Source organism: Pieris rapae, chromosome 9 (genome assembly GCF_905147795.1).
Source record: "Pieris rapae chromosome 9, ilPieRapa1.1, whole genome shotgun sequence".
NCBI classification, from domain to species: domain Eukaryota; kingdom Metazoa; phylum Arthropoda; class Insecta; order Lepidoptera; family Pieridae; genus Pieris; species Pieris rapae.
The window spans coordinates 3,841,256-3,858,082 of NC_059517.1; the positions used below are offsets into that span (position 1 = coordinate 3,841,256).

A 16,827-nucleotide genomic window follows, 5' to 3' on the forward strand; every position below is an offset into this window, starting at 1 on the left:
TTGGATCTAGTGCGGGTCACTGAGCTATAAACTATATCGAAACTACCTAGCACTAAAACCATGATAAGATGATAGCGGCAATTGATTTTCTTAACTAGCTCATTCAGCAGAGAAAATCGGCTTATGTTAGAGTCTATCTAATAATCTTTGTGTTTTAAAGTCTCACATAGTAGAAAGAACAAATTCTACACTGCAAATCTTGTAGCGTGTACAGATACATTTGTAATGGTTTCAAACTAAACATTAAAGTGGATGCTAAAAGATGCATGGCAAATTGAAACCATACAAAGAAGGTAATTACACTATATCACTGACTACTTTATTTTTCTCGCAGGTAGAAAGACTTTATAAGTACCTTCTATCTGCGAACAGTAAATAGTTTGAAAAGTGCTTGGAAAATAAATTGGTGATAAAACTATTCAGCGAGCTTTAGAATTGCTCAATCCGCATTTGTTATTAATATTGAAAAAGCTGGAAGTAAGGTCTAAATAATATATTCATAATAGTTGGTTTAAAATAATTTAAATATTTATTGGAGTTTGATATTGAAATAAATAAATATTAAAAGATTTTGTTTGAAACTTTCGCTATTATACAGTCGGCTGAAGAATACTTAAAATATCTTAAGTATTTAATATTAAAAACCGCGTACCGTAAACATTTTTGAGCTTATTGAATGCACTTTATTACAATGAGCCGCCTCACAGTGTATGCAGAAAACTCTTAAGTATTTTAATTAAACTAGGTACTTGAATAATAAGCAGGCTAATATTGAAACCCTAACACGGAATAACAGGGGTACTTCACTCTTATTTCAACTTGCACAGCATTCCTTGACTTAAAGCCAACTTTGAATACGAACCTTTTGAAAGTCTAAGGAAATCCAGCGTCCCAATTTCAAAATATATTTTCTTAATTACATAAAAACGGTAATTTTTAAGCTTTCGTCAGATAAAAAAATTGAATAAAAGGTTTATAATTTTTACAAATACTTAAAGTATCACGACTAATTAATATTTAGTCACAAGAATGTTATGCAGAATAAGAGTGCATAAAAGCCAATTCCAATGGAATTTAATATCAAGCGCAGAAGCCATGTTGCCTCTCGATGTGAATAAATCATACTCCTGAAGGAAGTTAACTAATTTTACCGCTAAAGATTTAACACACAACTCGAAGACTTAACTGAAATTATGCCAACATTTTGATATATATAACTTGTAAAACGTCAATGTGGATTTTATGACGCGCTTGTACATTTAATTCGCAATTAAATGCGACGGGGACATTCGTGCTCCTGGTACTCCAACGCTACTTGTCAGAGCGTTAACCAACTCCATGCTAAATAAAATACATCCACTAAACACCTTTAAAATAATTACAGCGGTTAGGTAAAGCGGTGTTTATCTGACGTTAAACATTCAGTTTATATACATGAAGTATATAACGGAAAATAACTCGTTTCAAATAGCCAATATCACTTTCAGATGACTCTTAATAAACGTTGAATGTTAATTCCAAATTTAATATTTTACGCGAGATGAAACAGTTTGGCAGATGTGAAGACTGTTAAGCATTTCTTATTAAATTCAAGCGTGGCGTAATACGTAATATTGAATAGAACTATACTGGTTAAAATAGCAGTTATTGGAACTGTAAACTGAGTCGGCCGCCCTAAAAGGCCAACTCTTCGAACGTTAATTAGTTAGGGAAACAAGCTGCAGCACTCAGATAGTGTTTTTTGAACACTTTCATATTTCCATTTTATTTTACGCCTTGTTATTGGACGAGAGAGAGTTTCGTAACTTTGATTGCATATTATTTTTTGATTACTTTTTTATTACTATAAATATATCAAAATACATTTGATGGAAATTTGAATTTATCATGCAATGGATATTTTATAAGATATGAAAAAAGATTAAAACTAAACTATTAATCCTATCTATCCTTACTTTGAATTATTTATTTATTTATTAATTATTTTTCTTTTCCGTAATTATTTCCTGTAGCTTAGACAGATAATACAATCTAAAATATGTGCCAAACGTGACTATTGTTTGTATAACTTAATCATAAAACCGCCGAGAGGTTAGAGGCATGCGACCTTAGAAACATTTGTTCCTCCAAAGTACGGAGGGCAGATAAACTTTCCTCTAACAGACGCTTACCAAACCCCTTCCCGTTATATCGAATTTATGCACGCACTCCTATATATTTCAAATTATACGCAAAGATATAAGCCAAACGCTTATCCTTTCGCACACATCGGCTAACTTCGCGCGTCTTTGAATGGCAACGACTGACATTATCGTAAAAGGAGGGAGTTGTGTTGAAACAGCGACGAAACACAAGGGGCTCACATACAATTGCCCAAGTTTTCGTACGTAGCTCATACGTTTCCATTATACGTGTGATAAATGTCAAACGAATATTACAATCGTTATGGCCTTTATGTCTTATTTGAAATACTATTTTATGTTATCGCTTTTCTATAAGTTGTTATTCCTATAATCTTAAAATTCTTTTTTTTAATTATATGTATATATAAGGGCGAACGAGCCTGCGGGACGCCCAAAACGGGCAGTCATCGCATCCCATAGACACCCAGTTTTAGTGGTTGCGATGCCGGCCTTTAAGGCAGGAGTACGCTCGAATTTTAAATAGTTGGAGGTCGTATCTTTCAGGGAAGACCCCCACCGCCCGATTCTTCTTGTAACATGAGTTATAGGTGTAAAGTATTTTTTATTATGCAGAGAATTCATATGAGATATACAATGAACAGTGTACACCTATTATATATTATCATAGTATAAATAAATTTAAAAAATTCCGATTAATAAATTGGGTACCGGAATATTTGAATAAATTGTTACACCTTTTGTATTTATCAATTAAGAAGTTATAAACTCATGTAATTGATAAATCGTTGTAAAATGCATTTTTAAAGTTCTTTATTACTTGTTGTTAATCTTTAAATTTATGTATCGACAAAGTCAAACCATTCCTTAACTTAAACGTCAATATTATAATAATAAAGTATTGATACGAAATAAAAGTAATACTTACTTAATAAAAAACCTCTATTAAAACCATAATCGTTATAGAATTTAAGCTAGAACAAGTAACAAGTCAGAGTAAACTTAGTATGGTAAAATCTTGATGATTTATCTCGAGAAGTGTGACAACTATTTCTCTCTTGAGTGAGCGGCTTATTTCCTTTACCTCGCCGAATATTAACAAGGTGTGTTTACAAATAAACGTGAAACCACATTGTTCGTTACAAAGTGCCAATGCTTGTTATACTTTTTCATAAGAAAATCAGACTTGAAAGCTCGGTAGGGCGGAAGTAATAAACGCAAACTAACGAATGAGTCACGGCACGCGCGAGGTGAAAGTTCAAATCCACGTTCCGCCTCATCGTTATATATGTTTCTAGTGTAATTAAACTTTTACTCTCTGAATTTGTTGTTTAAGATGTATGTATCTATTTTATAAAATACAAAACGTAACACATTACAAACCCGCGAAGGACTAAGTTATTGTAAATAATATTACCAATAGAAAAATAACTCCCGAGTAATAAATATATTACTTTTTATTTATTTCGATACATATCAATAACAAACTGACTTAAATCATTAGGAGAGAGAGAGCCTTATCCTTACAAGGTGTCCTTTCTAGAGTCTAGAAAAAACTAAATAAAAATAGCCACATCATAAAATGAAAACATGATTTTATAACATAACTATACAATGACTAAGATTTGATTCTATATACTTTTCAACATCCTAACTTGTGTCATTATTTAGATTTATTTGAGTGTCACCAAAAGCAGAACAAATAAATGAATCATAAATTCGTAATTTTACATAAACGGCTAAAATTGCAACAGTCGCGGAGACCATTGTGAGCAATATTTGGAAGCAGCACTCAAATATAGCTCCCAAAACAGCAATGCAGCCATATAAAGTGATAAATTACTGTCCTTTACACTAACTTTACACGGAAATGTGTGTAATAATACTTACTAATCAAAATTAGTATGTACCTACATACATATTTTTATTAGTAGTATACAGTAAACAGAAAAGAGATTGATTAAATACATTAACAACATTTAAAAACCTAAAGTCCAAATACATCTGTATCCAGCATTTTAGTGGTATCTTCAGTCCTGGTTTACTAAATATTAACAATTACATTTGTTTACTATAAAACTTTTTTTATAACATTATACCTATTTTAAATATTTTTACCAAGAAACCTAATGCTTTTTAGAATTAATATATAATCTTCAAAACTTTATTTATATATTAATGAAATATGTAGTTAAGATATTAAGACTATTATAATGTTTACATGCTGATAAACATAACATAGGAATATGTCGTTATTACCACTTTCAGGTTTATTTGTGATAACGTCTTTATCAAAGATTCCACTTTATGAAGGACTCAAGTGGCTATTTAGATAACAGTCTTAATAAATTACTGGATGTCGGGTTATATCGCGAATATGAAAACAAAGCCATTAAGAAACTTCAATATTGAAATAGGGTACTTAAAAGTTATACCACAGTTGCGAGGCGCATGCAATATCATATTGGTCATTGAGACTTGTTGAAAATCTCAAATGAGTTCGCGTAGATTCCTCTCAAAGGAGTTTCAAATCAATTTAAAAGATTGTAAAAAACTTAAAGGAAAAATGTGAATTTTATATAAGTTTTGTACTTAGTCTCGTCTTACTGTAAGCAAAATAATCAGATCACACATAAATAATCATTACACATTTAAGTAATCATCCTTCTATTCCTGATAATTTAAGCGAATACAATGAAATCTCGCGAAATATTGCGATAACGAACAAAAATAACTTTAATTTTTAACTTTACTTGTTTTTAAATAATTCAAGCACCAATGGTAATTGGAACTAGTCTAGAAGTTCTAAGCCTTCTAGACTAGTTCGATATCGTGTCTAGAAATGCTTCAACCAAAGTACTGTAAAATTATCATCTTTAGGTACAAAAAAAAAAACAAAAAACAAGTAAGAAAAAATATTAAGGCTAAAGGCAAGAAAATAAATGTATTATTTGCATACACAACGAGCATTGTCGGCCTACCGACTTCAACGTGCAACTCCCATCCCTGAGTTGATGAAAAAAAAAAAGTTCGAAACCCGGCTGTGCTTCAATGGGACCCTATCTTCCCTATCAGTTACTTGCAAATTAGAAAAAGCAAATGTTCACGAAATAGATACCTTGCAGGCAAGGCTAATTGTTTTTGTTGCATACAACATTCATGCAACAAGTTATTCTTACGGATTCTTTTATTAACATCGAATCAAAAAAATTTTTCAATTACCGGTTACGTATAAGTTTTGAACTAATGCACAATTTAACAAGCCATACGTCTCAAAGACAGGGTCTTATGAAAAAAGGGAAATTCCTTAATCCTCTCTAAGCCGGTTGTGTTGAGGGACTTCACTCCTCGTATTACATCAGGATTCTATTAGCAAGTCCAATGATCGTTTAATGTTTCTACATTCTTTGTATTAATTACTACTACCTATGTACACGATTTGATTAAGAATTCAATACAGTTGTTAAGGCCCACAATTTTTTTTTATAGAACAGGGGGCAAACGGGCAGGAGGCACACCTGTTGTTAAGTGATACCGCCGCCCATGGACACTTTCAATTACAGAGGGCTCGCGTGTGTGTTGCCAGCCTTTTAAAAATTGTTACGCTCTTTTCTTGAAGGACCCTAAGTCGAATTGGTTCGGAAATACTTCAGTGGGCAGCTGGTAATAATATGTCACATTTCTGTGACGTTACAGAAGATCTTAATACTTTAGAAACTAAACGTAATTTTATCCACTGGGAATACATTAAAATATTGGCCGTTCAGATAATTTTCTTTACCAAATTGGAAGATGCTGGACACATTATTTCTTTATAATTTTCCATAAAAATCACTCCACAAATATATTCGAGAGATAAATAATGTTTTATGTTTCAAAGGTATCATAAAATATTATTTCTGTATCATTCTATCTGGCCAGGGAAAGCAGACAGTTTTAGGTCAGTGATTATACGTGACAAACATCTAAAGTTCTGTTTGTGAGTCAGTGAAGTAAAAAAGATCATTTTGAGCTTAAAAATCTTTACTATTTTAAAACAACAAACGGACCAATAAGATTTAACGGGGGTTGACATAAATCGTCGTTTAGTAATTATAAAAACAAAACCCTCTCGAAACAGAGTGGTTCTCACATAGTATAATTAAGAGGTACACTTAACATAGCCCGAGTGAGGGTGCCACTCAATTATTCGTAACTTGATGCGAGATCACGGCTCACCGCAGGCGCCCGCAACGCAAATGTATCAAACAAAACTTCGCATTACATGTACAGCACGGATTACATAATGAGATGTATCACAGGTATTAGGCACGTAATGTGCCGACATTTAAGTGAGCAAGACTAATGCGTGCTCAAATTTATCTTCGCGGTAACGTAGGTCTGCTGGTTAAGTATTTAAAAGTGACATTATTCAAATCACTGAATACGTGTGTGTGTTTTTTTTTACTTATTTTCAACTTCACTTGTGTCTAGTAGAGCTTATGCTACCTACAGATTAAAAGCTAGACCTGTAATGAAAGGTCGAAGTAGTGCAGCTCATAGTATTTTTATAAGTAAAAATGCAATATTATATCCACTGTTGGTACGTATATAATACAAATATACATGAGTGTGTGTTTGTCAAACGAACTTTGAAAGATAATAAATATACTGATTCAGAAAAAATATTATTAGGAGGAAGGAAGTCTTGGATATAACAAAAATACATAATTTCTTAATTAAAGAAACATCCTCCATAATTCGACGAATGCAGAATTCACTCTCACTGCGGAAACAAGAAACATCGAATACAGAAAAAGAAACTGGAAGTGATATATAAACTAAGGATTTGTATAACCGAACCACTGATTACCAACAACTTGTAGAATATTAGGCACTGATACTGGCCAAAGACAATTAAAATAAATTCTCTATGCTTTGGCTTCTGTTTATAACCGGGCCGAGGTGTCAACACCACTGTTGTCTGCTTAGATCAATACATATCCTATATGTTATTGTTCGTGAAACAAATATTATTCTTACCAAAAAGTATAAGTATTGAAAGTATACAGGCATATAAAAGATAATGTGATCCCAAAGTCCGCTCTTCTAACCTTTATTGTTCCTCTATTTGATAATCTAAAAGTAAATCAACACATACATTCGTTATTAAACTCAGAACAAACTTTCTTCCACCTACATGTGGCTGTGCCTCATTTGTGCGATGCCTAAGTCTTCTTACTATGGATTTTGGTTGGTATTCGGAGCTAACAAGATTTACTTTCCCACTGATAGGTCACAGAGAGATTAGGATATGTCATTACGATGCTCGTTTAGATACGGGGCATGAGGAATTGCAGATCTGAAACTGCTATTGTCACTGCCAAGGGATTAAGGACCTTCTTATGAAATATATAACATTGTGAGAATGTGAACATATTGCGTGAGGTGAGATTAAAATACTCCTAGTTCTTATTTTAATGTATTTGGCCAATTTTTTTGCTTTTAAAAGTATGTATTAGCATAGGACTTGTACAACGAATACATGATAAAGACAGCACTTTAAAATAATAAATCCAGAGATGGATTTTGCTGTGAGATGCTACAATATTTATTTGGAAAATTTATCGGTACCATCAACATAAAATGCAGAGACAAATGAAATATTATTATAGCTTATGCATGCGAATAATGAAAATGTTGAGTTTCTTCTTTTAATCTATAAACTAATTCATGTAAACACTCAATCATCAATAAGTTCATATTTGAATATCAACGGCTTCTCTAATCCTTGAATTTATTACTCTTTCTTTTGACATCATCATTGATCTCATCTATTCAGTGTAAGTTAATTTTGCGGCGGAAATGGTCATATAAGATAGCCATAATATGCGTCATTGATTGATTGTCAATGGACATAAAAGCTAAACTATCTTCATGAATACCTTACAATTATACTAAATGGAAGCAAGTTACAGCTATTAATATTCAATATTTTTAACGCATACGTATAAGAGTCGCGACTCGGCTGTCATTTTTCCGTTTAAATAATATCAATATATTTGACATGATTTTGAGTTTGATGACCTCTAAGAGGCAACGATGGCGGAACGACGTGAAGCGCATCACATCTGCCTCTTCTATTACCACAACACAGCGATCACGACCGCTCTGTCAAGAGTGTACCGGATAAGAAGAAGAATATTTGACATATTAATACTGACCGACTATACAAAAGTCGCAATGTATTGATTTTAACAGATTTGGGAATTATGTGTTCAAAAATAAGGTTGTATCAGAATAGTCTATCACGATTATAACACTTGGAAATTACAATTTGAACACGAAAGTGGTATTGAAAGTTTATAGTTAAAAACAGAAAAATTACGGAGTATTTTATAAAATATTGGCCCAAATTTATATATTGCACACACATAGGAACACATAGAAATTAAGCACTATCAATTAGACTGTAACTACAAAATAAAACGACAATAACTTTTGAGAAATAACATAGCGTATATTTAAACTCAATATCGCTTAATAAATATTCCAATAACTCCAAACCTTTTATAAAATTTACAGTTAACTTGATATTATGGAGTGCTATGAACACCGGAACCGAAAGCTTACAGCGTGTCTAAAAGCTTGCCTTATAAGCTCGTTATCAAGACAATGCTATCTTTGATACGGCCAATTTGGTACTTACATATAAATAGTGAAATATAAATTACGAAACTCTATATTGTTAGACTCGGTATTTAATTTATTTATTTATTTAGTAATATTCAAAATTGTTCATTGTTTTTTATATAAATTGGATCTACCGAGATGATTATTTTCTTAACTTGACAAAATACATTACTTCTAATATATCTTTCCTAAAATAAAGTTCACAAAAGAGACTGCGACTTTAAATGAATTACAATCTAGTCTATAAAATAATTATTATGGCTAATAATTAATATTATGTTGGCTTAATTTTCTTCAATACTAGTGTATAGCCTAAACTAAGATAATGTTTATTAACAAAGAGTGTTCTACTCGTATATTTAAATTTTTTGACACTATGTTCGTGTGTCCGATATACCGCACTTGCTCTTATATTTACTAAACTTGTTTTAGGTCTTTGTTGATGTCTTGTTCTTGTTGTATCAAGAAGTTGGATTGCCTCAGCATTTATTAGGTCGGATCGGTGTATGTGGATAGACCTTTGTATGAAAATGACTATTTAATTGTGTCAATAACTTATCTTTAGATTTTAATTTACAACTTTTTAAAATAATTACAAAGCTATTTGATATATTTTAAACATAGAACTGCATACTTTAATATTATTTGTACCGTGTTATTGACTTTATTTGGTTTATATTGATTATGAAATATGAGTGTAAAGAACGAAGTGATTGCATTCTATCCGTCGCCAAAAATGGATTGTCTTCGGTTTTGCTGTCAAGAACAATTTGTAGGCCATAGTAGTGTAGGGCATTCCAGACCATAATCTATTAAATGATAACGGAAACATATTTTTTCCTTATAAATGGGAAGTCGTTTTACTTATTGAAGTTATAAACGCAAAATACTGATTTATCTTTGATGTGCATTGCAACATTTTATTAATTATGAACTATGCCCAGCAACGGTGTTTTAAAAAAAAGCAAATCTTTTCTGGGAAAGCGTTCTGCCCAGAAACCAAAATGGGAACAATTAGATAGAAAAGCATTTTTCTGACCTAGCTGCGTTAAATCAATCCCATAGCGTAAATATTGACCTTAAAAAAACATGTATATAATGACTCATTCGATTTTTGTGTAAGTTTTCCTGAAAACATGTTTATGAAAAATTGTTTTTTTTAATATTCTAAGAAAATTAGGTTCAAGATATATACAAATCATCAGCTTCCAAGGAATTTTTAACTAAATTAAATAATTTTCGTGAAGCGATATAAATTTATTATTTTTTTTATAGAAATGTTTCATATTTGATATTGGATAGTCTCGATAATTAGATTTTATAGGAAAAAGGTATAAATGTTTATCGCGTAATTGGTTAAAGAAAAAAGCATTATAGGAGATTATATTTTATATTATTCACTTATTAAAAATAAGCATAAAAACGAAAAACTTCGTTAATTTAATGTTAAGTTTCCCTTTCTACTAAACAAAATTTGCTAACTTTTAACAAGATTAACTTTGTGAGTCTTGTAACTTGTATCGAAAATCTTAGATACATATTTAAAAATACCTTACACTCATAATATATTGTTTTATATATCTCTTATTATATATATATGTTTTATATATAAACGCTTAAGTGTAAAGTAAAACGGTTTATACAACAACATAGTCGTGCCCTATAAAAATTAATCTTTATCAATATAGAACAAAATGTTTATAGGTCATTGGCATAAGTTTAATTAAAGAACGACAGACTCTACATTCACACGTGTTATGTTTCAATTAATGGTATAAAAACAATAAAAAACTTACTAACTTCTTAAAGCTTAACTTAATCCAATTATAATTTTTAAGAAAATAAATTTCACTATTTTTTTGCCTATTTAATCTGTACAAAGTAATTATCTGTTTCCTAATTACTTTGCAAGCATCCCTCCGCATGTGAAGGCCTTCTCCAAGGATCTCTAGATCAAGAATGAGTTGTATCCAGCTCGATCTAGCCGTTTTGATAATGTCATTCGCCCATCTCGTGAGCGATCTTCTTCTGTAACGTTTTCCTCCACACTGGGTCGCCTTTATGGGCGTTTAAAGCATCAGCAGCTTCTATATGCTCCGTTCTAGGCCCCTTCGACATTATTTTGTCACACTTCGTTATTATTTTGAGATTTTTCAGGTCTGGCAATTTGTTTGACATGCCAAACCGACATGGCTTTGGTTTTTAAGCTTACTGCCTGCCATATCGCTTTTAAAAATTTGGACTCCGGTACTTGTTCAAAGTATGTTAATTTTACCTTTTTGAAATTGTTGTCCTAGTCAAAGCTAATTTGTTCACCTACAAAAACATACTTGATTGTAAATTTCAGATTTTTTTCTATCGACTGATATTGTCTTTTCCATATTGTTTGTCATTAGCATTGTCTTTGTGAAGTTCATTCTTTCTTAGTCTTGTCATCAAAACTGTAATCATGACTGTAAATAATATCATTGTCGGCTAAAATAGTTCTAAATCATAAAAATATTCCTATAAATTTTTAGTAAAAAAACGAGCCGTAGTAGCACACAGGCAAAATTGTGTGCAGACGAAGGTCACGGCTAAATAAGCGGATCCTAGAGTATTTTTTATGTTGCGGATCTACTTTTAAGTTTAAATTTATTCTCTTTGTGTAATACTTATTAAGAACAAAGACACAGCTCTTCTATAACGTCTGTGATAAAGTCTGAAGCTTAACAAAAACTCATTAAGTATTCTATTAAATAGCGTAATACTTTTTTTAATCTTATTAAAAGCATCAAAACTGTTGTTCGTTTTCAAGCTACTTTAAATGATTTAAACTTAGAGAAAGGCTTTTGCTAATAAGATTTATTATTTTTCTGAGAACTGGAAGTTGTTTTTATTCTAATTAAGGCTTTGTTAATAGATACAGAACTTATATATTTAGATTTACCTGGTAATGCTAATTAAACGCAGGCTTTTAGGAAGTTAGAATATAAAACGACAAAACTACGCATTTCATAGTGTCAACAACATATCTAGTCCGATCAGACGCGCGACGCGAACCCTCTTTCCATTGTACAAATTACAACCAAACGAAACGTGCTAAAGGGTTAGGTTCTAAACACTATCAACATTTTTTAAAAGATATTTGAAATAATTATAATTCAGCTTAGTCAATAATATATAATTGTATATTCTAATAGATGTATTTTATAATACAGATTACCATTTCTATTTCTTTTATGTATAATTATGTATATATAATTTTCCAGCGTTTTTTTTAAATTTATACACATACAATCATAAATAAACAGAACTTTTTCTTTATACTTTATACAATGATTTTAAAAGTGGAACTATAAACAAAAGGCTAATCTGGTTGGACGCTCGGCTAGAGTTTGCTCAACAAACAGCCAGTGTTTGTGCGGACAATAGCCAAAGTACAATAATTGCGCTTCGAGTGCCCAAAAGCCACTATTCCGCTGCGGATTGTGTAAAGCTCAGCTCACATTCAACTGAGATGTGACGTGTCACGTACTTGTCATTTTCATGTTCACGGGATTACAGGATAAATAGCACGACGTGATATTTCAACTTCCTTGCTCGTATCTATTTTCAAAATTATATTAAAAGCCAATATTTTTTTTCCCTGGTGCATATTCGTGCATATTAATGCCGTGTTCGTTGGGCATTATTTTGTTGCTGGGTTATATTAGTATGTCCTAAAATATTCATTTAAATCAAACGACAGACAACTTCGTTCAAATTACGTTAATATTGTGTTTATTAGAGCAGCTTTCAACACAATGCATTATTATTTGATAAAAAAAACAATTAAATTACGATAAAAAGGTAGAGTTACATAAGTACATTTTTAAAGTTTTTTCAGAAGATATTTTGAAATATACTTCATGATAAACGTTTTAAAATATTGTTTTATTTTATCTTTCTACGTGTAATATCTTAGTGTGCGTGCAGCTTAACCTACTAAAATCCGATGACCGATGTTTGCTTATGTTAATTAGATGTTAATGACAACAGAGGAACTAGATCAACCTCCGTTCAGGTAATCGATCATTGCACTTTCAAATACTTTGTGTAATCTTTCTAAGCAAACAGTATGAGAAGGCTAGAAGATTGGTGAGTCAACATAACCCGGTTATAGCCAGCTCACTATTATTGCTACTATTTTCCAGTTTTCGTTAATATTAACAATGATATACGAGTTTCTTTATGAGTTTACAGTAGTATCGTTTGTATTCATAACTGTGACTACATTCCACAACATGTTTTGCATTAAAATGTGGATTTTAATTTTAAATGCGTACGTCAGTACAATTAACAATAGATCTACTACTGCAAGTACTGATGAAGAGTGGGTACACATTAGTTCTAGTAACCAGTACGTTACTATTGTTAGAGGTTTGTCTTTAAGTAATTTAAGTGTTATATGTTTGTAGTTGTTATCATATTTTAAATGGAACCGTAGAACGTAAAGCAATAAAAAGTAACGAACAGTAAAACCGCAAGATAGGCCTAACAGCTGCATAGATGCGGTCAGATATTTGTAATAATAATAATAACCAGCTGCCCACTGAAGTATTTCCGAACCAATTCGACTTGGGGTCCTTCAAGAAAAGAGCGTACAAATTCTTAAAAGGCCGGCAACGCACTCGTGAGCCCTCTAGCATCGAGAGTGTCCATGGGCGGCGGTATCATATATCATGAGCCCGTTTGCCCCCTGTTCTATAAAAAAAAATAGTTTTATTTATATAAATAAAATGTCAAGAAACATTTGGAAAAACACAACAATTCAACATAATTGATGAACTTTACATCCGCTAAGTAAACATGAGAAGGTTTTACTCTGTTAGCCCGTTTTACAATAAAACATAAATCAACTGCATAATATACCTAATGTAGACATGAATAATGTGCGCATCTGATATTACAACGCTTTACAGACATACATCAGTGTTAAACGCAAAGCACGAATTATTTTAACGCTCCTGAATAAAGAATGACACAAGAAAGCTGCTTTGATAACAATGCATTTTCACGTATAACTCATTGCAATTGCATCCGTATGAAAGGGGGCACGTTCTCAGTAACGTACGGCCCAAATTTAGCGCACAATTTACCTGCAGATGCAACATACACAAAGAGGCTATATTTTCGCTGAGGAAGGCTCGAGGGAGTGCGGGCGAGGGAGGTCGGTGCGGGCAGCCTGTGCCGGCTCGGATTACGGCGGCCATCTGCCGCGACAAACAATCAGCCTAACGAGTGCTCGCGGCTCGCGACAGGATTAAAGCCTAATACAACTGCGAACAATGCTGTCGACGCCTTTTATAACTTGAACGCTAACAGCTTGTGTCGCGACGTGGTGAGTGGCGAGCCCTCCTTGTTGACTAATCCTAAGTGGATTACTTCTGCGCGATGTCGTGCCGTGTATCAACCCCGATCATTTAACAGTTCAAAGTTCAAGCGTGATTGTTGACCTTTCCAATGGCTAGTATAAACAGATCCCTTCCTTAAACTTCTTTTACGAGCTACCGATTGATACTCAAGTTTTGATGTGTTGTCTCGTTTAGAAAACTGCTCAGAGTAATAAATTATATGCATATTAATATATATTTATATGTTCATATTAGTGAAACCTATTGTGGATACATCTAATGTGTTTATTTTATATTTTATTCTTTTACTTTATTTTTATTGTAAAGATGTATCTGTTTTGTTTCCAAATAAATAAATAAATACAGTGAAAAGCAATATTCAAGTCAAACAATGAAAGGCAAAAATAACTGGTTACTCAAAGTTAAATATTCGAATACTTCACTCCGCTAAGAAATAGCAGCTGTAACCAAAAACTTGAAAGAAATAGGTTGTACTTTAAGTAAAGAATGTTTCGAGAAAATCTTGCAACGAAATAAATGCTTGTGCTTTACTAAAATACAACAATAATAGCTGCCACATGTCAACATGGCTCAAACCGCAAAGCGGGAAAACAGTGTAACTAAGCGCGGCTGCCAAAACTACGTGACCTTAATGTATATCAATCCGAACGAGATTTATTCGGGGAGAATCTCTAAAATATGATATAAAATAAACATTGACAAGCGAAACGATGAAATATGACGTAGCTCTGTGATTTAAGGGCGCGTTTTACGAGATTTTATGGCGCTATAAAATCAGCTCGCATCGTGCTCGGGGCGCACGTATTGCACAGATTTGACATAACAGACGACGGACATTTATTTGTTTTCTAGTTTTTTTGCGAGCTTTATGGACTGCTGCCAACGTTATGGTCCCTGAACACAGCCCGCCTGTTCTCTAGATGGATCGCCCGATTTAATTTCTATCTCGTCATTTGGGTTTCGAGGATTTTCTGGTCTCTACATTGCAGCGCCTATCGTGTAATTTGTAAATTAGGTTAACCTGTATGATGCATTACGTAAGCGCTATTCGGTATGTCGAAGTTGTAAAGGTTTCATTTCAGTTCTATACCATTTTTATATTAACTTTAAGAGAAAAAATCTGTATGTATTAGAATAACATTTAAAAACACATTGTCATCACGTCCATTGTGATGAAATTAAAGTCGGATTATAAAACAATGATATGACGATTGTCGGGAAGGAACAGACCGCGACGGATTGACTCAGTTATTTAATTACGTTGTGTATTGTGTCTCGAAGTGGCACCATCTCCTAAAAATATTTAATATTTAAAACATTTATTCGAATGTATAGGTCAAAATGTAGCTGTGTACTTTGGCCATGTGGCTCTCTGTCAATTGTATTTATTTATTTTTGATTTGTTTACTTCAAATTTAAAGAAACATAAAAGTTTAACTCAACCTCTTCTAAGAATAATAGTTAACAATCATAAAAGGTATAAAAAGGTTGAATTCTCAAATAATATGAAATAAAAATTAGAAAAAAAGTTATTAATGATATATATATATTGGTAAATTTACTTGTTGTTTATTTTTACTTAAACATATTCTAGCCAAACTTATGTTACCTAGAAATGAAAGTGCATTATTAATTATTTTGAATTTGGAACACGTATTTCGATTATTATATTACTATTTATTTATTTTTATATTTTATATTTTTATATACATATTTTTTGTACTCATTATTAACATGACCAGACCTCAACCCTGACTTCAAAATAGACTTCAAAATATGGTCAGTTTTAGAGGACATACAAATCCTGCTCTAAGCGACGCGGCGACAGTCGTGTGCGGCAGTCCCTTGTAAAACAGTGCGTAATTACGTAGGTTCGTGGCCAAACATATTAAAGCCCTGTATAAAAGCCAAAGGTGGCCATTTAGAATATATTTTTTTTCTGAGCCTTGAGTCAATATGTAGGTATAAATTTTAATAATATGATATTACTTTATTTAAAATATAATATAAATCTCCATTTGTAAAAGAACTATTAGACTTGGTATATACTCATCCAGTATTTATTAAATCCTATTTAAACACTAAGAAAACGATAGATAATAAGTTTTGTCGTTGAATGGAAAAAAGACGTTTAACGACGTCTGCGTATGGCCGGGGGAAATTAAAGTAATTTATAATTAACAAAAATAAAATATAGTGCACTAAGACTCAATTGTTTAAATTGACTGTATCGAATCAATGTATGTTTATATTTCTGTATGTTGTTTGTCTGTTTGTCTTGGTTAAATATAACTTCTAGTGCTTATAAACTTCGAACGCTTAAAAAAAAATTTTGTAGCTTTACTAACGCATATTTTCTCTTATATCTTGGAGAATTGGCCTTGATAATTTGGAAATGTCGAACCCATGCTCCTTCGTTGTTTATTATTGTTTAAAAGCGGTGATAACTAATCAAAAATAGCATGTTAAGAACGACCTTGAATCATCAAACACATTCTTTATTCATATTATTTATAATACCTTTGAAATTACAAAACAAATTATTTTTATGGTTAGTAAAATATAAAACATTTTTCTTGCAATATACTTTTCATGGTTTTACAAATAAATTAAAGTCA

General features: G+C 32.0%; 1 protein-coding gene across 1 annotated transcript in view; it reads right to left on the reverse strand.

The window, feature by feature from the left end:
- The window catches only part of LOC110999738, a 64,738-nt gene that overhangs the window by 18,805 nt on the left and 29,106 nt on the right, over nt 1-16,827 (reverse strand). The window lies entirely within an intron of this gene.